At 34.8% G+C, this 24,924-nt stretch overlaps 1 protein-coding gene across 5 annotated transcripts in view; it reads right to left on the bottom strand.

Moving 5' to 3' along the window:
* LOC146397796 (uncharacterized) overlaps positions 1-24,924 on the bottom strand; it is a 519,577-nt gene that overhangs the window by 320,440 nt on the left and 174,213 nt on the right. Inside the window, exons 3-4 of one of the 5 annotated variants that reach the window (XR_014823593.1) lie at positions 19,258-19,349; positions 1,361-2,418 (exon numbers count right to left, since the gene is read on the bottom strand). The exons of 3 other annotated variants lie outside the window; for them this stretch is intronic. The gene's annotated coding sequence lies outside the window, so the exon portion shown is untranslated. Of the gene's footprint in view, positions 1-1,360; positions 2,419-19,257; positions 19,350-24,924 lie in introns of those variants that run through there. One more of the 5 variants, XR_014823594.1, reaches the window with a different exon arrangement.

Raw genomic sequence — 24,924 nt, 5'->3', positions numbered from 1 at the left:
TTACTTTATCTGATGTCACTATAGCCTTTCAACTTTTGTAGTTTTACTGTTTACATGGCATACCTTACCTTTTTTCCTTCCTTTTCCTTTGTCCATGTCTTTATAATTAATATTTCTTTCTTGTAAACAGAGTACATTATATCTTGATATTTTTATTTAATTTGACAACATCTTCCTTTTAATTCTAGTATTTATTACATTAACATTTAATATAATTATTGATAATTTGGGTTTTTCAAAAATACCAACTTACTATTTATTTATATTTGTTCCTTCTGTTCTTTGTTCCTTGACTTCTATTTTCTTGTCTCCTTGTGAGTAAATTACTTATTTATAATGCTATATTTTATCTTCTACAATGACATTTTAGCTAACCTCTTTATAGGGTTTATGTATGTGCTCAAAATATTTTATTTATTTTTTATTTATTTATATATTTATTTTGCTTTTAAGGGCTGAACTGGCAGCATATGGAAGATCCCAGGCTAGGGGTCAAATCAGAGCTACAGCTGCCAGCCTACACCACAGCCAGAGAAACTCGGAATTCAAGCCACATCTATAACCTACACCACAGCTCACCACAATGCCAGATCCTAAACCCACGAGCGAGGCCAGGGATCGAATCCATATCCTCATGGATACTAATTGGTTTTGTCACTGCTAAGCCATGATAGGAACTCTAAGATTTTATTTCTAGAGATTATCACAGTTATTTTCAAATATTATATTAACTCATCACAGCATGCATACTTTACAACAGAATAAGAACTCTATTTTACATCCTCTCATCTCTTGTTGTCTTGTATTTTACTATTACATATGCTGTAAGTTCCACAATGTATTGTTAGCATTTGTACTTAAAAAGTAACTAATGTTTCACTTTTCAAGAATACTTTTCAGGATATTTTTTCTAAATACTAAATTCTATGTTGAAAAGTAATTTTTTGGGGTTTCCTATTTTTCTTTTTGTTTTCTTGTATATTTGTTCCACAGTAGTTTAATGATGACTGATATTTTTCTAGCCACAAGTGTTTCTAGAAATGCGTCAGCCATTATTTGTATATGCATTATCCTCTGTTTAATGTGTCCCATTGCTCTAGCTGCCTTTGGATATCCTCAAAAGATATTCTCTTTTTGACCACTTGATTTTCCTGTAATTTGGTATAATTTTCTTTGCATTATCCTGTTCAGAGGTCACTAAGCTCTCTGGTGATATAGTTGATAAAGTTCATCAATTTTGGAAAGTTATTGGTCTTTATCTCTTCAGATATCTTTTCTTCCCCATTTACTCTCTCCTCTCTTTCTGAGACTCTGTTTATAAATAAATTGGGAATTGTTACACATCTCTTTCATTTTACAATTTTTTCTTTTTGTCTCAATAGGAATATATTCTATTGACCTGTCTTCAAGTTCATTTATCTTTTTCTCCGCTGTTTCCAAATCCTAAGTTCATTTAGTGAATTACTGTTTTCTTATCATGTTGTCTTCATTCTAGTATTTCCATTTTCCATACAACAGATTCCTCTTCCTCTTGCCATTACAGCAGAGCTGAGAACAGCTACATTAAGCCTCCCTCCTTATTAAGCATACATTGCTTTTGGAGTTTAGCTCTTTTTGTGTTTCTCTGTATACTCAGATCTCAGATGAGTTTATAAAATTAGATTCTGTAGGTAATTTAGATTGTTTTGGTTGTTAGGTAAATCTCCTGCCACCTTCTGGGTCCAAACTAAAAATGAAAGTGTCATGTAGTTTTATTTAATTGAAAGACAAAATTATGATATTTACTAATATGATTTCATCTTAATTCAACAAATATTGAGATCAATGGTTCTATAAGTAGAATACTATATACTTGTGCTGTCACTGAGTACCTATGTGGCTTGTGGGAAAACATTTAATCTTACAGTTTCTCCAAGTGTAAATCATATTAAAGTGATAACTACCAGAAAGAGAAGAATAGCATACAAAGATAAATATTATTTACAGCTCAATTTCTTTGAAAAGGACAGAAAGAAGGTATGCAAAACAACTGTGGCACAATGTTAACAATTATTAATTCTAGAAGCCAAAAATACTATATTAGCTTTGGAATTTTCCATGCTTTTTTGTAAATTTTTCAGAAGTATAATCATAATACCAACACATCACTCCAACTACTGTAGCAACGAATGAAATAAATGGAAAACACGCTGTTTGCAGATCAGCCAGGATAAGAAGTATAACAAAGCAAAACCTACAAAACTCACAAGGAAAATTTTAATAGCCTAGTTTTCCACTTGCTGTTAGGTACTCCACTTGTTGTTTGACATGAAAGTTGGCAGATCCATCTGCAAAATCTCTGGAGAAGTGATGAGAAAAGTATTCCTTTTTGAATCTCAAAGGGATTCTGAATTTGCAGAATCCCAAGGATCACCCCTCCTAAAAAAAAGCATATAAACAGGTATACATACAAGGAAGCACAGTGCCTTGTGGTAATCTGTCATCCTCAAAATGTATAAAATACAAGAATATTTTTAGATTCCATTTATAAGTAACTTATAAGTCTTTCCCTCTCTGACATTTTATTTAGCATAATGTCCTATAATTTCACACATATTATCATAAATGGTAGGATTTCCTTCTTATTCATTTGTCTGTCAACATACATTAGGTTGTTTCTACATCCTGGCTATTGTAAATAATGCTTCAATGAACACGACAGTACAAATATCTCTTTGATATACTGACTTCATTTCCTTCAGATATACAACCAAAAGTGGGACTGCACAATCACATGGAGTTCTATTTTTAATTTTTTGAGGAACCTCCTTTTTTCAATAGTGACTATGTCAGCAGGGTACAAGGTTTCTCTTTTCTCCACATTCTCATCAAAACATTTTGTTTCTTGTCTTTTTTTATAAAATCCATTGTAACAGGTGCAAGCTGTTATTTCATTGTGGTTCAGAGTAGAATGGTGATCACCAGAGCCTGAAGGATGAGGGAAGTTGGGAAATGCTGGTCAAAGGAATAGGTCTTCAGTTATAAGATGAATACATTCTGGGATTTAATGTACAACACAATGACCACAGTTAATAACACTGTATTGCATAATTGAAATTTGCTAAAAGAGTAGATCTTAAACTTTGTCACCACAAAGGGGTAACTATGTAAGGTGATGGATGTGTTAATTAACCTGACTGTGGTAGTTACAAAGTAGTTACATTTTACAAAGTGTATCAAAGTATACTTTGACATAAAGTATATCATTTCACAAGGTATATCAAATAATCACATTGTACACTCTAAATATATATAACTCTACTTGTCAATTATGCCTTAATAAAGGAAAAGAGAAATTTAAGTGATATAGCAAAGATACAGCATTCAGTAAAGTAGCAGAGTTAATATTTTGCAATCACACAGAAACAGAATAGTGGGACTTAAAAGGTCTTAGAGAGTTCTCTCACATCGCATTAATTTTAAATAAGAAACTAAGATCCAGAAAGATAATGTAAACTGAAATTAAAGTTATTAAAACAAAGAGTTTCAGACTGTTCCTGTCTCTACCATTCTACTGACTTCTTGACAATCCCCAGTAGAAATTTAAAGGAGAGCTTTAATACTTCTCTCTCTGTAAATTTTAACCTTCCAGTCAGTACTCAAATTTTATTAGTTCTTCATCTCAAACTCAAGTTTTTCAATTTCAAGGTATATCTATATTTTTTAGTTGTCAAAAGTATATATAGAGATATAAAAAGTACATAAGCCAACTATGTGAATTATGAAATCAGTCACTATTTTTTCTGCCATAAAATGTTATTGATCGATATAGAAAATAAAAACCCTCATTACAACATCCAACAAATCCTTGCTATCTCATTCTTCAAAGATATGTATCACCCTCCAGACACACACACATACACACACACACAGGCACATGACATGTACACACACCCTAAAAAAATGCCGTAACATGGCATGTAAGATTTCCCATGGGATAAAACTTGGAATCAGTTCTTTTATATTTTTCAGAGATGGAGTGGAGAACTGAAGAGCAAATATAAAAGATACTTAGATTAAGACTAGGAGTCTGGTTTGGGAATTATTTGGGCCAGGAAAAGGATACTGTGAAGGGCATTACTTAAGTTCTTCAAAAGTAGTGGCTAGAATGGAGGACTAAACCTACAACTGCAGCTTAGAGGAACATATCAAGGAAGAGTGTTCCAATATGTCTAAAATTCTCAACTTATCCATGCTCCAAAAGCACAGTCATCTATCATTTTCATTTTTTTTTGAGAAGAATAACTTCTTCTTCCAATTATTTAAGACACTGTCCACTAATCACCATAAAAAGACATATCCCAGCAAGTCCTACCTCACTAGAAAGAACAAGTGATCACTGCACACTTAATGAAGTAGGAGAAATGTTCAAATTGCATGTATGTTGTAGGAAGTGGAATTTATATACCAAATGTTAAATAAATGACTGTTGCCAGAGAAAAAAGGATACCATGATTGGCCATCCTGTCATTCCTTATTAATGTACCCAACCAGAAGAGAGTAAGTGGAGACAGTTCACCTAACCCACAGGAAATGGGTTTCTCAAAGGAAAGAGGAATTTTCATGTCATAAAAGGAGGAAAAAGAAAAGAAATAATTTAGACACTATACCAACTAGTCTCTTAAAAAAGAATAAAAGAAAACACAAATGAGAATTTAAAAAGAGATTTGCATTCTCTACAAATCTGTAATTGTTAATCAAATGGTTAATTTTAAAATACACAGAATTAGGCATAAACATTTTATTAAGTGCAAATTATACAATGATTAGATTCTGCATCTTCATTTACTACTGTTGATTTTGTACTCGATTTATTTTACTGATTGCAATTGATTAATACTCTAATAATAATTAATGTTGATGCTCTCCAAATTACTCCAGGTACATGTAGTATCTCTTTACTGAGGAACTCTAAAAACATAAATTTGTGGGTCTCCTCCTCCCCTCACTGAAGATGGCAAAGACAGCATTTGTTTTGTATTTACTATCTTCCAGGTATTGTTTTATTTAGGGCTTTTTAGGGCCCTGAGGCATATGGAACTTCCCAGGGTAGGGGTTGAATCAGAGCTGTAGCTGCCAGCCTATGCCACATCCACAGCAATGCAGGATCAAAGCCGCATCTGTGGCCTACACCAGAGCTCATGGCAACACCAGATCCTTAACCCACTGAGCAAGGCCAGGCAGGGATCAAACCTGCATCCTCATGGATATTAGTCGGGTTTGTTACCACTGTGCCACAACAGGAACTCCTCCAGGCACTGTTTTAAGTACTGTATATGTTTTAACCATTTAGAGCACATATCCTAATGCAAAGAAGAATGTGGCATAAGTTTAGAGTAATTATTTAGTCAATTTGGCATTAAAATGCAAAACTGGCTCTCACGTAGCAATGCTACTTAAACTAACAGATTTTTCCACGAGGCTTTTTTTTTTTTTTTTTTTTTACAAACTCTCATTTGCATGTGTGCAATCTTGTTGTGAGGCTGCATAAGGCAGAATCAAAAATAGATTTGGTGTGCATGACATCTCTATCACATAGGAAGACATAAATGAACTCCCCAGGTCTGTTACATCGTTTGGTTATTTAAAGAACAGAACTAAATTTGTATGTTCAGCTATGATAACTTGTCAGGTCATCCTACAGTGTTCAAGAATAGGTTATCTGATTATTCTGGTACATACACAGAGCTTACCCACTCTAAAAAAATGATGACAAATATTTAAAATCATGCAATAGAAAGGCTGAAGGGTTAATACAGCCACTTAATATATAAGTAATCTACAAGTAAAAGAAAGCAAAAGACTTTTGTTACAATGACAAGTTACAAATGCAAAACATGAAAACTGATAGATCCAATTCATGGTTATGGAAAACTTAGACCCACTTAAGATTGTTTTCTGTATCAACCTAATTGAGCAACCAAAGTAATGCTCTTGGTAAAATTGGTTCTATTTGAACAAAGACTGTAAGTATTTCTATGCCAGAAGAACTAACAATTATATCATTGCTTGAATAAGTAGGAGTTTATGTCTGATAAATACCTGTGGAAAATTATTAGGAGAAAACCTATGATGAAAACAAAGGTAACATTTATAAAAAGCTACATTTAAATTCAAAATATTCTTATTTCAAAAATTTGGAGAGAAATCAATATGAAAAACCCTGTGAGTACATACATTGACTGTTTTCTGAACTAGTAATTCAGAGATCTACAATAACTTTCACTTCTCATCTGTGATTATTCTAGATGAGAAGTTGTGAAAGTAAAACATTATCAACTCATCTTTTGTTTTAGAAATGTAATCATATTAAACTAAAACTATATCATATAATATAATTAACTATAACTATATAAAGGATCCCTCCTATAAAGTTTTTTAATTCTTTTGGATATTAGTCATTTCCTCCTATCCCTTTCTCTATCAAAGCCATACTTCAGAGATTTCTGCTTCTAGCCATCACAGAATAACAGGGACTGGATTCACCAAATAATGCTGAAAACAACTGAATAGCCAAATGAAAATAATGGACCACAAACTTTACCACATATCAAATGAAATATTAGCTAAATGTAGATTGATAATAAACCAAAATAAAGATCTAAAACTATAAAATTTCTGTGACCTTAGGTAAGCAAAGATGTATTAGGTAGAACACAAAAAGCACTAATCATAAAATAAAACATTGATAAAATATTAAAAGTAAAGTATCTTCTTTCATTTCAAAGACAGTTAAGATAATGAAAAGGCAAACCACAAACAGAAAAAACACTTGAATAGCATATATCTAATAAAGGACTGGCAGACAGAAAATACAAAGAACTCTTAGAATAATAAGGCAAATTACTCCCTAAAACATGGGTAAAATATATAAATAGAAAATTCACAAACATGTTAGACAAATAGCAAATACGTATATGAAAAAAATCTTCAATATAATTAGTATGAAAATGCCTAATAAAACATCATACCACTACACACCCACTAGAAAACTGACAAGTAATGGTGAGAATATTGAACAACTGAAACTCACACACTGTAGGGGAAATTCAAAATTGTATGCAACCTGAAAAACAGAGTGACACGTTCTTAACAAATTAAACCTACACTCATACAACTCACTAATTGCATTTTTAGATATTTATCCCCAAAAATGACAACGTACGTACCCACAAAGTCTTGTTCTACAAAGTTTATAGGAGCTTTATTCGTTATAGATTAAAAACTGGAAACAACCAAGGTATCCCTCAACTGGAGAATGAATAAACTCTGAAACAAAAAGAATGAACTAAAAATGTTACAAAATGTTATTCCATGATTCAAAATGCATTGTATAAAAAAAATACGTAAAATTTAAGTGACCAATTACACATTTAAACCTTAGTATCTATGTACTTTTGTGTGATACCTTGTTCAATAAACCCTTAAGTTCTGAGGAAAAAAAGGAATGAACCAATGATATACTCAAGAGTATGGATGAATTTTAAGTCATCAAAGTAAATGAAAAAAGCTAGACAGTAAAGACTATGTACCTACACACTACATGATTCTACTTAAATGACATTCTTAAAAAAATGGCAAACCATAGTGAAAGAAAGTGGTTGCTAGAGACTAGCTGGGAGTAAGGAACAGGGATTAACTGCAAAGAGGCACAAAAAGCTTTGGGGGTGATGAAAATGTTCTAATATCATGACTGTGCTGCCGGTTCAAACCACATTAAATTGTACACTTAAAACTGGTAAGTTTTATGGTACACAGGTTATAAATGACTGTTATGGACTGAACACTGTGTCCCTCCTACTTCCTCAAAATCCATAAATTGAAGCTCTAACCTCTAGTGTGATGGTATTAGGAGGAAAATAATTAGGAAAGTAATTAGATTTGGATAAAGTCATAAGGGTGGAGCCCCATGTAGGGATTACTGCCCTTATAAGAGGAAAAGACGCCAGAGCTTGTTCTATCTGTTATGTGAGGATAATCCAAGGCTATCCTTGAGCTGGCTATCTGCAAGCCAGAAAGAAAACCACAGGAACTGAAAAGGCTAGCACCTTGATTTGGGATTTGCCAGTCTTTAAAACTATAAAGAATAAATGTCTATTGCTTAGGCCAACTGGTCTATGACGTTTTGTTAAAGCAGTCCTAGAAGATCAAGATACTCACTGAAGCTTATTTTAATAATTAAATAGACAAAAAAGAGTTGTCTTAATCTAAAATTATTGGGAATGTGGAATAATATTTCCTTAATGTATACTTAAAACTATAACCGAAATTACGTAAGTGAAATTGTCTCAGTGCTTCTCCAAGGTCTACTGAGTAGGAAGTTTAGAACAAAGGCCACAAAGGAAGCCCTGGACCATGAATTAAGGGGAATGAATTAAAGTATTAAGCCCTGGAGTGGTATAGGAGAGAGAGAGCTAGCAAATGTTATATTGCTGTAGGAAATAGCAGCCAAGGTTGAGGCAAATTTCCCCACTAGTAATTCCCTGTATGCCCATCTGCCAAGAAAAACTGAACAGCAGCAGCACCAGCTGTTCTTATTGCTCCACAGATTGCAGACCATGTTTCCCAAATTAACATCTCACCATTGCTTACCAATGGAGTTTACATAAGACAGGAACTAAGTCAAGATGGGATCTGGGAAAGGGAGAAAGCAACAAGGAAGTCTGATTACAAATTAAGGAGCAGACAACAAGGAGCTGTCTGTCTGAAGGACAAGCAGCACAATCTGCTGAAAAATTAGCACAAGGTCAGTTTGCTCAGGCAGCCAGGGAAGAGGGGCAGGTGTTTGAAAAGTAAAAGTAGGGTAGTAAGAGTAAGTGCTTTGACTCCCCCATTTTGGAAGAGAAAGGGGGAAAGTGAAGGGTAAATAGCAAAGCATTATTACTACTACCCATATGTCAAGTAACGAACTCCATGTACTGCATCTCACTAGACAGATGCTAGAAAATAATGGACAAAACGAATTATGTCAACAGTCTGTATTGCCTTAAATATTAAGATGACAATTCTTTCCATCTTGCTAAGGAAAAGGCCTTGTAATCATATGCTAAAAGGAGTTTCATTTTCCATTTTGAGTATTGTATCCCTCGGCCCACATTCCTTTGGTTCCTGGAACAGAAATGCCTTCTTTCTAGTGGCTGCTCTATGGGGGCAAAGTGTGAAGTGAAAGTTCTTTAAATTATAAATTCTGTTGAGAAGATGAAAAAAAGGAAAGCCACTTTATCTTCTCTCTTTTTACCTTACACTTCCCTTCCTTCTCCCATTTTCCACTACCATCTCTTCATGTTGGGGTCACAGTAGACACACAGAGAAGGTTGAAATAATCCCCATATTGGTATAGATGGCAATACAATGACACAGCATCCTCTCATTTGAAAAAAAATGTGCCCATCCCAGTGTCCTCTAAAGTAATCCATTCTGAACACAAAACATGATGGAGACAAGTACACACTATTCTATGTAATATCATTTGGTAGAGTTGGGGTAAGTAGGTCAAGCCAATCTAGCAATTTTAATCTTGAATTAAAAAAGCTTAAAGCATTTACTGGTGCTCCTATAGAATGTTTTCTGAAAGATATAGGGAAAATAGTGTCTTTTTACTTTAGCTTACTCAGTTTACATCCACTATTAGAAAATCAGAAATAGTTATGACTTTACTCTGCACAGTGTACAAAAGTGAATATACCATTTGCCTGTGTAAAGACAAATGAAAATTAATTTAAAAGGCATGGAAGAATAATTTAAATGATGGCTAAATATGTTTTAAATGAGATAAATATGTATTTTTTCTCTGAAAGGAGATATTTAAAATCATAATTCATGTTTATGCATTTCTTGTTTAAAAGATAAAAGAATATAAACAAGTAACTTCACTTTATAAGACAAAATAGATACCTCCTCAGTTATCAAACAATATGTTTAATTGCCAAGAATTTTACTGCCAACAAACCTCAAATAAACAACCTAACCCACCCCCTAAAAAAACTGAAAAAAAAAATAATAAAACTTAAAGTCAGCAGAAAGAAGGAGACAGTAAAGATCAAAGAGGAAATAAATAAAATAGAGATTTTCAATATAATATAAAAAAATTCAACAAAACCAAAAGCTGTTTCATTTCAAGGGTAAATGAAATTAACAAACTTTTGGCTAGGCTCACCAAGAAGAAAAGAGAGAAAACCCAAACTAACAAAATAAAAAATGAAAGAGGAGAAATTTCAACTGATACTGGAGAAGTACAAAAAAGCTGTAAGAGAATACTAAGAACAATTACATGCCAACAAATTTAACAATCTAGAAGAAATGAACAACTTTCTAGAAACATACAGCCACTAAAACTGAATCGAAAAGAAATACATTTCTCCAAAGAAGACATACCGACAGCCAATAGGTACATGCAAAGATGCTCAACATCATTAATTATTAGAGAAATGCAAGTCAAAACTACAATGAGGTACCACCTCACACCAATTAGAATGGCCGTCATTAAAAAGTCTACAAATAACAAATGTCAAAGAGGGTGCAGAGAAAAGGGAACCCTCTTACACTGTTGGTAGGAATGTATATTGGTGAAGCCACTATGGAACACAGTATTTCCTCAAAAACCTAAAAATAGAATTAACATATAACCCAGCAATCCCACTCTTGGGCATCTATTTGGACAAAACTGTAACTCAAAAAGTTACATGTTCATAGCAGCACTACTCACAATAGCCAAGACATAGAAGCAACCTAAATACCCATAAACAGATGAATGAATAAAGAAAATGTGGGGTGGGTGGGTATGTGTGTGTGTAAAAAAAAAATATATATATATATATATATATACACACACACAAACACACGTACATATATGTAATGGAATATTACTCAGCCATCAAAAAATGAAATAATGCCATTTGCAATAATGTGGATGGACCTAGAGACTATCAGAAAAACAAATACCATGTAAGTACATGGAATACAATAAAAAATCAACATATCTATGAAACAAAAACAGACTCACAGATATAGAGAGCAGACTTATGACTGCCAAGGTGGAGAAGGGTATAGAAGATTAGGAGTATGGGATTAACAGAAGCGAGCTATCATACATAGAGTGGATAAACAACAAAGTCCTATGGTATAGCACAGGAAACTATATTCAATGTCCTGTAACAAACCATAATGGAGAAGAATATGAATAAGAATACATATATACACACATGTATATAACTGATCATTTTTCTGTACAGAAGAAATTAACACTGTAAATCAACTATGCTTTCATAAAATTTTTAAAAATAATAAAAATAATTTTATTGCCAACGAATTATTTGGGCTTGGAGGTCAATATTGGTGAGCCTTAATTTTCTTATCTATATTCTAAAAGTATGATATAAATAACCCTGATTTTTATAGAAACATTTTTAAAAGTCACTTTCTTTTCTTTAAAATATAAAATAATAAATTTCTAAATAAAGTTCAGTAATTCATGAATAAAAATAAAATTAAGAGATATGCGTAGTGTTGTGGTTCAGATGTTTTGTTTTCTGTCTCTGTGAGTGCACTGATTTCATTGGTTTTATTCTCTGGTGTTGCTCAGAATTTCAAAATGTTTGTAGATTTTACTGTTGAAGCAAATAGTATATGCCATTTGCAATTATTCACACCCAAAATAAATTTTTCTTGAGACAGGATTATGGGAATCATTTGAAAATTAAGGAAAAAAAATTTAAATCCTCCCAAAATCATCATAAAAATAGGTTTCATGTAGGAAGAGTACCATTATGATTAACAGAGTAAAACAGTCCTAAGAGATTGATCTTTTAAGATCAGGGCTATCAGAATTTAAACCCTACTCCATTACTTTCTGGTAATATAATCTTAAAGTTATTCAAACTCTGCATTAATTTTCCCTTCAGTAAAATGAAAGGAAGTTGAACCACTGCTTTTATTGTCTTCTTATGAGTAGGAAGTAATTTAAGTATAAAGCAGGTAAAAGAGTATACAGTATAACAGAAACATGAATAAATGTCAGCTATTCATTTGTAAGCAAATATTTATGAGTGATTACTATGCTCTGGGCATTGTTACAGGTACCTGAGAGACAGTGATGAACACAAAAGATTAGAACAACTTCCCTCCTGAAGATTACATTCTAATGGAAAGATGAACAACAAACAACATATAAAATACATATTCTGTTTATGAAAAGTATTACATAGAGGAGACATAAGAAATCTCAGAGTGGGGGGATACAATTTTAGACAGGATGCTAAGGAAATATTGCTGTAAAGGTGGCATATGTGAGAAAGAACTTAAAGGAAATTAGAGACAAAATCATGAAGTTTTCTTGGGGAGAAAAGTTTTCTAGGCAGAGGAAACTGCAAGTGTGAAAGCCATGTGGGAAAAGTGGGTTTGATCTGTTAGGACAACAAAGAGAACAGCGTGTCTGGGATGCAGTGAGCAAAGTGCTGTGCAATACAAGCAGTCAGGTGAGGTAGGAGTGGGGAACGGTGGTACTATTCAATAGCTTATATTCAGAATGATATGGGAAGATACTGGAGAGTTTTAAGCAGAGGAGTGGCTTGATCTGACTTAAAGTTTAACAAATTCCTGTAGCTAATAACAAGCCAAAGTGTTCTCCAGTCATCATACCCAACTAAGCTATCTACTCCAGTAAAAGAACTGCGACTCTTAACTCTCTTCTAAAACTAAGGGCTAATTACAAAGAGTTATATTTTAGTAACCATCCACACTTTACAACTTCGCCACATATGCATGCACATGCTGGACCCCCTAATTTCTATTTGCAAGACATCTGTAACCATTTGGAAACACAATTTACACAATGTTGGATTATGAAAAGTGCACATACTTCATATTATCCAAGCGTGAGAACAGGAAAGGACTTGGAGAAAATATTCTTTAAGCCTTATAGAGAACACTCGGACAGCTTTTGTGGCTTTTTTATTGGTAACATCCACAGCTCAGTGATAACTCAATGTCTCTTTTCTTCCAGTTGACACGCAATAAATATTCAAAAGAACAGTGAGGGCACGTGCCAGTGTGGGATGCCTGATGGCAGTGCACACCACAGTGAGGCAGTGCCCCTCTTGTTTCTCACACTAACTAAATCATCAGGGAAGCAAAGAAGTCAATCAGTCAACAGCTTTTGTTGCTTTCGTTACAAGCCTATAGAGCATTTAAACTTTCCGCAAAGAGAGAACTGTCTCTGGCTTTAGCCCCTACCCTCTTAAAACCAGCTGTACACCAGCCACACTCCATGCTCGATAAGGCACCCAGCTTAGAGAATTGCACTTCCCCCTAAAGACCAGTCTGAACTGCTGGGAAAGGCAAGCACTTCAAAGTAACACAGAGATCTGGTGAATGTTCACATCACTTTACAAAGACTTCCCTGCTCAGAGATAAGGGGGGGAAGCTGCAATACCCTGAAAGCTTAAGAATCACTACATTGCTTCCACCTGCTTTTCTGTTTTATCCAGAAACTTAAGTCATTTGGGAGGCATGTTTCTTGCACAGTTGAGCACATATAACAACTGGCTGGGAAAAGAGAACAACAGAAATCTTCACTTTGTGATTCAGAGGGGCTGGAACATGCATGTGAAACAGATGTAGTACCAAAGACTGTGACTTCCAAGTCTTAAAAATCTCACAGTGCTTTTGACTGCCAATTATGTAATTGTCTGGCGAGACTGGACTCCAAACTGTTTTCTCAATATTAGAGAACACATTTCTCTTTCCCCTTTACTTTCTCCATGGATGAAGATATCCCTTTTTCACAATGAACCTATCCAAAATTGTAATTCACAATTACAGTTAACTCAGAAGATCTCACCAGTGGGGAGAGAGATTAACTGAACTTGGTGGAGATTCTCTTTGGTTAGAGATGGCACCACAAGAATCCAGCTGCCTCTTTTCGTTCCATAGACTAAACATAAATTACTTAATTTAATCTCAGATCATACAGTGTAAGCAATTATACACATGGATTTCCCCTTACAAAGACATTCAATAAGGAGGACATACATGCCACTTGTGGATTGCCATTTTCTTAAGAGTATAGCTACACAAACCAACCCACTAAGAATATAAAATTGTTCGGTTTTGCTTTCAGTTTTTTCAATTTTTACTGACCTTCAATGTTGTAATAATTTCTCCTATATAAAAAAGTGATTCAGTTGTACATATACACATATTCATTCTTTTTCAGACTCTTTTCCACATAGATTATCACAGAATATTGGGGAGAGTTCCCTGTGCTATAGAGCAAATTCCCATTGCTGTAAATGGGTTGTTAAAGTCCCCCAGTATTATTGTGTTATGGAATTCTCCTTTTACAGCTGTTAGCAGTTGCCTTATATATTGAGGTGCTCCGATGTTGGGTGCATATATTACACAACTGTTTTTAAGTTAGTGGTGTGATCATGAAAATTAAATCATCACTCACAAAAAAATTCAATAATATCCCCAAATGAAGAAACAGCTGGCATTAAGTAACTTATGCTTTTATTAGTTAAATCAAAGTCATAAGCAAAACAGTTTTCTTTTAAAAAGTATTTGTTTTCTACATTTAGAATCTTCTAGCCAAATACCCCTCCTATATTTACCAAGCCAAATAAATCGTGCATAGCCCACATTGTCCCACATCTAAATTGAGTTTGTCTGACAGGCACCTTAAATGTTGGTCAAATAATAGTCTTCCCTTTTTTCTAAATAGGGTGATAACCTAGTATTCCCTTTCCTTTCCACCTTCTCAAAGACCTCTCCTTCACCAGGTAATCAAATCTACCTTTTTCTTAACCTTCCCATCAATGATCAATAGCTTCCATCATTTCAGATGATTTGGACTATTTAAGGACAAAAATACATGTAATTTTAGTATTATTTTAATTCATGGATAATTTGATATGCCAGTATAATACATTGACATGTAGCATTAAGAACAGTATGATGCAGTTGTCTAAACATTTTTAGCTAATTAATGAGCAAAAAATTAGGGGTTGAATCAGAGCTAAAGCCACTGGCCTACACTACAGCCACAGCAATGCGAGATCCAAGCCACGACTGGGACCTACACAGCAGCTCACTGCAACACCGGATCCTTAACCCACTGAGCAAGGCCAGGGACTGAACCTGCGTCCTCACGGATACTAGTCAGATTCATTTTTGCTGAGCCATGATGGGACCTCCCATCCCTGCTCCTTTCAGCATTCATCATTATACATGGTTAGAGACAGATATTCATATCAGTTGCCTATTGCTGCTATAACAAACTGTCACTAACTTATGACTTAAATAATATAAATTTATTCTCCTATAGTTCTGAAGGACAGAAATCTGTAACAGGTTACACTGAGTTGAAATCAGTTGTCAGTGAAGCCATGCTCCCTCTGGAGGCTCTAGAGGATAATCTATTTGCCCTTCCAGTTGCTAGAGTCTCATTACTTACATTCCTTGGTTAGTGACCTTTTTCTCCATCTTCAAAGCCAGTCACGTAGCATCTTCAAATTTCTCTTTTCATCCTTACATTGTCTTTCTCTCATAAGTACCTTTTTTATTTCATCAGACTCACTGGATAATCCAAAATAATCTCATCTCAAAACACATAAAATATGTAAGGTCTCCCTTTTGTAAAGTAACATTCACAGGTTCTGTGGATTAGGACTCAGAAATCTGTGGGTGAGCCCTTATTCAGCCCATCAAAGTATCCAGCCTTATTTTACTCTACATGTGAGCCAGTTTTCTTAACGTTATCTATTAGTCATTTCCCCCATTGGTTTATATTGAGACTTCATCAAAAACAGGACCTCTCATTATACATAGCCTTTATTTTTGAGCACTCCAGTTCAGTGGTTCTCAACTAGGGGCAACTTTTCCCCCTATAGGACATTTAGAAATACCCACAGAAGGTTTTGCTTGTCAAGACTGGGGTGGACAGGGGAGTGATTAGGGAGCAGGGGATTCCTACTGGAATCGAGTAGCTTGCACAGAATGGTCCCACCCCCAAGTAATTATCTGGCTCAAAATATCCATAATGTTAAGGAACCCTCCTCCAGTCTGTGTCAAAGGTCTGTATACTATGCCTACACCAGTACCAAATTATTTGTATTACTATGTATATATATATGGTATATCTTGATGTCATTTAGTATATAAGCTCCTCCTCTTTAAGAAAAATAGGTAGTATATAAACTTTATAATAAGTTGAATTTTTTCAAAATAACCTGTTGGAGTTTTATTTGGAATTCATATTGATTTTTTTAAGATTAATATTAGAAGGCTAAACATTTATACAATGTTAATGATAAGAGGCAACTCTAAATGGCCCTGGAGACTTCTATGCCCTCCATCATTACCTTATCAAAGGACTGGCTCAGTCTTTGGCTAATGTCAACATTGTTGGCATACAAGTCTGTTCCCATGACCTTGTATGCAGACTTTGGACATCCATATAATAGTCCTAGGGTTAGTTCTGGGCTGAAAAATCTGATATTTAATCATCATCCTGCTCCATCATCCATTCTAGAGTCTCCTTCCTTCAGCTAATTCCTATTTCAGCTGGGTAAAATTTTGGTGGGGGACTGTCATCCCTGAGAAGTCTGATCCCTTAGTTACTATGCCCTTCTTGGATGATGGCTACTCTAGCAATGAGAATAATCCTGTATATCCTATGATAGCACAATGGTTAAAAATTTCATTGATGGGGGAGTTTCCATCATGGCTCTATGGCAACTAACCCAACTAGTATCCATGAGGACACAGGTTTGATTCCTGGCCTCACTCAATGAGTTAAGGATCTGACATTGCCACAAGCTGCAGTATAGGTCACAGATGCTGCTCGGATCTGGTGTTGCTTTGGCTGTGGTGTAGGCCTCAGGTGAAGCTCCAATTCAACTCCTAGCATTGGAATTTCCACATGCAGGTAGGATCTTAAAAAGAAAAAAAAAAAAAAAAAAAAAAAAAAAACATCGATGGTAAACTTAGATGGCAAACTAGTAGAAAAGGCCCCGATGGCTCCCACAATGTATCTAAAACTAGAAAGAAACCAGAGAAATAAATAAAATAAAATAAAATAAAATAAAATAAGAGCAGGGAATTAGGTGGATACTCCTGAACTGTCTTGATTCACTGAAGAGAGATAATAACAGGATCTCTTTGATTATTCACCAATCTAAGGAAAAATGAGAAAGTACTTAAGAAAAAATGTCAGCCCATCCCTAACTCAACTTCATCAACTGATGCCAAGCATAGAAGCATCCTCTGACCTTCAGTATTTTTAGAAAACATTATCCCTCTGGCACTTAGTTCTTTCAGATTTCAATGTCCCACAGCTTTCCAGTGATTTGTAAGGAAAGAATGATTTTTTTAGTTTATTCAGGATTTCTTATTGTTACAAAAGTTTGATAGTTTTAAAGATATGTCCAAAAATTCTTCAAAACTATTTTTCTTTCAAGAAACAAAACTTTATTCCCATCTACTTGAGTGTGGGCTACATATAGGGACATACTTCTAATGACTAAAACATGGCAAAATAATGGCTTGTCCCCAAAGACTGAGGCTTCCATCTCAGGGAAGATATTCACTTATTTTGTGGGAATCAGCTTCCATGTTCTAAGAACATTCAGGCAGCCTATGGAGAGGCCCACATGTAGAGATACTGGAGAGTGCAGTCAACAGCCATGGGAATAAGCCTACTTGGAAGTGGACCTTCTATCAATGGAGCCTTATATGACTGCAGACCCTAGTGACAGGTTTTCTGCAAGCTCATAAGTTACCCTGAGTCAGAACCACTGAGCTAAACCACTCTTAGATTCCTCACCCTCACAAAGCGTATGAGATCCTGAAGGTTTTAAGTTGCTAAGGCTGGGAGTACTTTGTTATACAGCAAGAGATGACTAATGTTACAGGACTAAAGATCTTCCAAAGCCTTCTACATCCCAACTGGAAGCCATTCATTAAAGAATTTTTATCCATCCATTTGAATGCTTCCCAAATTTATAGTATCACTAGTTCATAAATCTCAGACAAGCTTTCACATGCAATACTGTTGTTCATTTGCCCCATCGACCCACTGCCATTTTCTGCCTCTCTATAACCCAATTTATGTTTGAGGGGGAAGGAGCTATCTTAATGTCCTAAACTTATCTCTATCATGCATTTGGCACTTTGTATGATAAGTTTTGGTATTTCCAACCCACTAGAGAGCAAGACACCTGAAGGGAGAAAGAACATTCATCTTTGCATTCCTGTGCACCTAGCACACATAGGTCCTCAACACATATGGGTTATTAATTTTGCCTAGATAATTAATTGTCATAATAGAATCAGTCACAAACTATCTGAGGCAATTGTGAATTGCAAAATGTGGCTGAATGGTAATTAGAATCACCAAGCAGGGAAAAATATGATAAACATTCATTGCATTTTTCATGTACACTGGCGTTGACTGAGCTTCGGTTTATTGTTCCAGAATCCTTCATAATATGTATATGAGACATCTCCCATAGGAAAAAGGATCTTCAGTTAAATAAATAAATCTAATATATGCAATTTAATAAAGAAAAGATGAGGGGAAGATTAAGATCTATGTCTGAAATGCCACATGAGAATCTGTATCTGATTTACTGATTAACTTAGACCATAACTAATTTTTGTCATCATGGTATTTGCTAGGAATCTAGACATGTGAGGTCTGTGGATGCCATATAACAAGTGCACTAATATGCTTCTCAAATTCAAGAACCATGTCTCTTCAACTCTGACACTAGTCTGAACAGAACAAAACCACAGTATATTTTCGGTTTCTAATTCCCTGTTATCAATTGTTCAAGTGCTTTGGCATTAAAAGGAGGGAGAATGCCACTCCTTTATCCCTTGCTGGTTATACCTCTCCTAAACTCATAATCCCTGTGACAATAACCAATTGAAGAGGGCAATGCTTTGATGAGGCTCTTTAACCTCAATCCTTTTACATACTGTTTGTAACCTGCACTGCTATATAACTAATCAGCCTCCCTTTTCTTTTATGGCATCTTTTCACACTTCCAAAGCTCCCCAAACTTATAATTCAGCTTTACTAGAATAAAGACAGAAAAACCCTCCCAACTGTAGTTTAAAATCATGTCACTGTTGGCCTTAATCTCCTTCTAAAGCCCTAAAATATAAATTAGGCCTGTATTCATTGTGTCCCAAAGAGCTTTCTTTTCTAAAACTCACTCTCACTGCCGCAGGGCCTCCCTAACAGTTCACAATGGCCATCTGGTTGGTGTGCTTTCCCAGATGGGCTCAATCAGCATAGATTCCAGGGTCTAGGAAAAAGGAGAGAAAAGAGACATTTGGTAGCTGACTAAATTTAAAATGTACAATATTGACACAATCTGCATTTCCTTTTCTCTCAGCTTCACTATCACCTGCAAAAGTTATTTTGTGCCTAAAAGAAGCTGCCATCTTGGTTAACACACTTCACAATTACACTATGAGTTCTTAATAAAATAATACTTTGAGAAATAAAGAGAACTATGACTTGATTTTTTAAAATCTGTTATAAAATATACATGGGTAATTGAATCACTGTGAAATAGTAAACCTGAATGATGTATCCTGAAATTGAAGAATGAAAAAGATATATTGTGCATTCTATAAATAATAATAGAAAACACTTTCATAGGGCTTAAAACATGCCAGCAAAGGTTCTGAGTGATTTATATATGGGAACTCATTTAATCCTTATGGTAATCATGTGGAGTATGCACTATTATATATTTGATGACAAAAATAATACATAAAGAAAGTATACAATTTATGCAAAGTGATACAGATACTGGCAGATTCAGGATTTGAACATATCATCTGGCTGCAAAGTCCATGGTCCACTCTTGAGCATCACACTATTCCTCCATCCTTTAGCATGTGTTCTTGATCAGATTACTAGGGTTGGTCACATTCCAAGACTTGATCTCTGTAAAGTTATTTTCCCTACAGTTAACTGTCACCACAGCTGATAGGCAGTAGAAGGATGTCTGATTGGTAAGCAAGGGCAAGCCTGAAGTTTGGTGATCTCTACCATCTGCCGTGTTAGAGGAGCCCTGAACTTTGGTTGCTAATATTTACCTCTCTTAGACTGAGGGAAGAAGGTAGTTGGACAGGTGAACTCATGAAGCCCTTAGGTTAAGCAAATTATTACTGACTGCACCACAGCAACAAAAGCCATTTTCTGCTGCATTAGGTTTCTAGCCACACCAAAAGTCTTCTCAAACTTTTAGCACCACAGACCACATTAATATGTGTCTTTATGTCTGAGAGCATGTGTGTTTAGATGAATTCAGAATCAATAATCTGGTGCCACACCACTTAACACATCATTTGGAAACTTGATAAAGCATATGAGTAATTATGTTTCCATTAAACAGAAAAACAGGAGTTCCCTTCATGGCGTGGCGGAAATGAATCCGACTAGGAAACATGAGGTTGCAGGTTTGATCCCTGGCCTCGCTCAGTGGGTTAAGGATCCGGTGTTGCCATGAGCTGTGCTGTAGGTTGCAAAAGCAGATTGGATCTGATGTTGCTGTGGTTGTGGCGCAGGCAGGCAGCTGTACCTCCCAGGTTCTAGCCTGGGAACCTCCATATGCTGCAGGTGTGGCCCTAAAAAGCAAAAGAAAACAGAAAAACACAATTAAATGATTGATACGAGATATTCTCCCCCCATCAAGCAGGATCAGGAAAGGGTGTAGAGAGTGTGCAAGATGCCTTCTACACATCAAGAGAACAAGAAAATAACCAAGAAGCCCTATCTATATGATAAAGGTGTAAAAAAAAAGGTGGGCTTTCCAAGGTGGTTACAACCCATAGAAAAAACTTTAAAATATGCAACTGGACCATACTGGGAGAGCCTGGAGCAGGAAGAAGGGGTAGCCTGCAGCAGGAAGAACTGTGCATCAAAAAGGGCTTTGCCATGACCACGACTAGGGTGATTAAATTAGAAGATGGAACTCCATAAGGAAGTGAGGTCTGGGAATTTGGGAGGGTTTTGAGCCACGACATCTAAGTAGGTGGACTTTAAGTGTAGCCTGCCTAGATTTCAGAGAAGAAGGGAAGCCACAGGAGACATGTGAGTTAGAATGAGGAATAAGTTCATCAGCTCTCTTTCCTCCCATGATGCTTAATCTCCCATGAAAATCACAGGCCTGTCAGTCTCCCTAAATCTCCATAGTTCACTTACAAACAAGCATTATAAAAAAACTGAAAAGTTCCACAGCACTTTTGCACACCCAAACATTACAAGAAGAATTAAGAGAGATAAAATTCTAGATCTTTTGAGAAATAGCCATTAATCTTTTCATGTAAATCTATTTGTGATATCCAGCCAGGATTAAACCACACTCATAATCTCCAATACATATGCATTTTAGCATTTATACTATTATTTACCTTACACATTAAATGTGGTGTTAACTTTCAATGACTCAAACTACTACCTAAAGCCTTAACAAGTAACAACAAAATGTTTTAAATAGGAATTTCAAATAAATTTGAACAACAAAAAGTTAAATAAGGGTTGTACTGTCTACAGAATAAACAGTCTTTTTATGTTGGCAACCTACCTCAGCTACACTTTAGCAACAGACTCCTAAATGGACTTTCTCTACCTCTCTATTTGAGCCCACAAATACGAATTACGATTCATAACTGTCCCACAGCCATCAGTAGCCCCTCACTGACTAAAATACTAAGTAGAAGCACAAACTTTTTACTATGGATCACATGACAATATAATGGTCACAACTGGAATTCTACCAAGCTTGGATTTTCCATACTGGTTGTTTTAACTTGCATGAGAATGTTTTTCTCTCTTTTCTATTAAAATAAACAATAAGTAACTTAGCAGTGGACTGACATTAAAGATAATTTTTCCCTAAGAGAGTAAGCACATAGATAACAATAACTGAATCTCACTTTTATAAAACTTGGTCAGGACTATTTTACAAAATTTTCCTGTCAATATAAAGGGATGCTAGATTGGAAAGTAACAAAAATCCTTGATTTTGAAATACTGACCAGATATCAATGTTACATTTTTTGCAGTGAATACATTCAAGAATTTTGTCCAACACCTTATTTCCAGCTTAAATTTTTTCATACATAGTTTTACAATCTTGGGAAGAAAGAAATATAGAATTGATAGTAGGAGTGTGTGGGAAGAAGGAAGAGATAAAGTTAAACTGAATAGAATAAAAAGTAGGAAATCAAGGCATCAGGATGAAAAACAGGTAAAGTGGGATCTCTGAAAATAATGACTATTTAAAATTTCAGAAACAGTACCTTTTTTTTTTTTTTTTATCTTTTTAGAGCCGTGCCCACAGCACATGGAGGTTCCCAGGCCAGGGTTGAATCGGAGCCACAGCCACTGGCCTACATCACAGCCACAGCTTCACAGGATCAAGCCATGTCAGTGACCCACACCACAGCTCATGGAACCTCCGGATCCCCAACCCACTGAGCCTGGCCAGGGAATGAACCCATATCTCCATGGATACCTGTCAGGTTTGTTAACCTCTGAGCACCATGGGAACTCCCAGAAACAGTACATTTTTAATTAAAAATTGGAGAAAATTGTGCGTTGATATTTTATCATAAAAAAATAATATTGAGAGATCCTATATACACACTTTACACTTTTTTCCCCAATAGTAATATTTTGAGATTATAATATCACAATCATGTTATTGACATTGATATTATTCTCTTATCTTATTCAAATTTTCCCAATTTTACTTTTACTCAATTATGTGTGTGCGTCTGTATTTAGTTCTCTATATTATTTACTCTGTATAGTATCTACCGCCATAGTCAGGAAACAGCTGCCTCTACCAAAAGGATTATTCCTGCTACTCTATTAAAATCACATCCACCACCCCATTCCCTGAAGTCAGTCCTTCATTTCAAAATTCTGTTAATTTCAAAAAATGTTATACAAATTGAATTATACAGCGTATGTAACCTTTTAGGATTAGCTTTTTTCACTCGGTGTAATTCTCTGGAGATTCAAGCAAGTTTTTTCATGTACCAATACTTTATTCCTTCTTATTGCTGAGTATTCTATTTTCTAAGTTGTCTGATTTATTAGTATTAAATTGTTCATAGCATCCTGTTATTAAATTTGAAAGACTGCAAGATCTGTAGCAATATCCCATATTTTATTCCTGATATTAATAATTTCTGCCTTCTCAATTTTTATTTTGGTTAGTCCTGCTAAAAAAGTTTGTGAGTTACTGAACCTTTAAGAACCAACTCCTATTAGTTTTCTCTATTATTTTACTATTTCCAATTTCATTGATTTCTGCTCTTAATGAGTCCCTTTCTTTGCTGCCTATGGGTTAATTTTACATTTTTGGTCTACTTTTTTTGGAGGTCTAGTTTCTTTAGGGAGGAACTTAGATTAATTTCTCAGTACTACTTTAACCTCACTCTATGTATTTTGATAAATTATGTTTTTGTTTTCATTAAGTTCTATGTATTTCCTACATTTTCTTTGACCCACAGATTATTTTGAAGAATTTTTAAATTTTTGTGCATTTAAAGATTTTCCTTATTTCTTCCTTTTATTGATTTCTAGTTTGATTAATATTCTGGTCAAAGAACATTTTGCATTGTTTCAAGTATTTCAATTTTGTTGAGTCTTGTCTTGTGGCCCACGTGATTTTAATGACCATGCCATGGGTGTTTGAAAAATATATAAATATTCATCAGTTTTTGGTTTGACTCTTTTATAGGTGTCAGTTGATCCTGTTGGTTGACTATTGTTCAGATCTCCATCTTTGCTAATTTTTCTGTCTCATATTTCTATTAGTGACTGAGAAGGCAATGTTTGAGTTTCCAACTGTAAATCTGTATATTTCTCTTTTCAGTTCTATTACTTTTGCTTCATTTGAGTCTCTGTGATTTGATGCATACACATTAAGATAATTACATCTTCCCAATGATTTAATCTTTTTATCATTATGTACTGTCCCTCTTCGTCTCTAGTAATTTCCTTGCTCTGAGGTATACTTTATTAAATATTAATATAACCACTCCTTCCTTACTAATTTTATTAATGTTTGCATAGTATATCTTTTTCCATCATTTTACTCCCCACCATCTTTTATCATTGAATTTGAGTTGAATTTTACGTAAATAGCATAAACTTTTTTAATCTACTCAGTCAATCTCTGTTTTTTGCTTGGTGCATTTAGACCATTTATATTTTAGGTAGTTATTAATATGTTAGTGCTTATGCTTACTTTTTTTCCTTCTATTTCTTATGGTTTTCATTCCTCCATTTCTCTCTTCTTGCCACCTATCAATTATTGGAACATTTTTTAGAATTTTGTCTTGACTATAAAGTATTTTTGAGTATTATCTCTTTTTAAAGTTTTTTGTAGTGGCTGTTCTGAGAACTATATATATATAACTGAAATATATATATACTATATATATAATATTACTTAAAACAGTCTGCTGATTATCAACATTTTACTACTTTGAGTGAAATGTGGAAATCTTATTTCCATTAAGGTATGTCTTTGTTTTCCCCATCTTTAAATATCATGTGGAGTATCAGAAGGTGTTATAATTTTGTCTCACTCATCAAATATTATTTATAAAATTCATGAAGTAAAGGATGTTCATTGTATGTGTCAAAACTTTTGCAAATAAATTCCTTTTTTTATTCTTTTCTGATCCTCCAAGATTTTGTTCGTTTGTTTTCTTTTTGGCCACCCTGCAGCATATGGAGTTTTTGCACCAGGGGTCAGATTCCAGCTGCAATTGCAACCTATGCCACAGCTGCAGCAATGCCGGAACCTTAACTTACTGTGCCAGGCTGGGAATCAAATCTGCATCCCA

This window comes from Sus scrofa, chromosome 13 (genome assembly GCF_054392235.1).
Source record: "Sus scrofa isolate SSC_HxYL_T2T_F1_AM1 chromosome 13, Sscrofa_HxYL_maternal_Yorkshire_Landrace_v2.0, whole genome shotgun sequence".
Lineage (NCBI taxonomy): Eukaryota > Metazoa > Chordata > Mammalia > Artiodactyla > Suidae > Sus > Sus scrofa.
The sequence above is the reverse complement of the archived record's forward strand: the minus strand, read 5'-3'. Positions and strand labels throughout refer to the sequence as shown.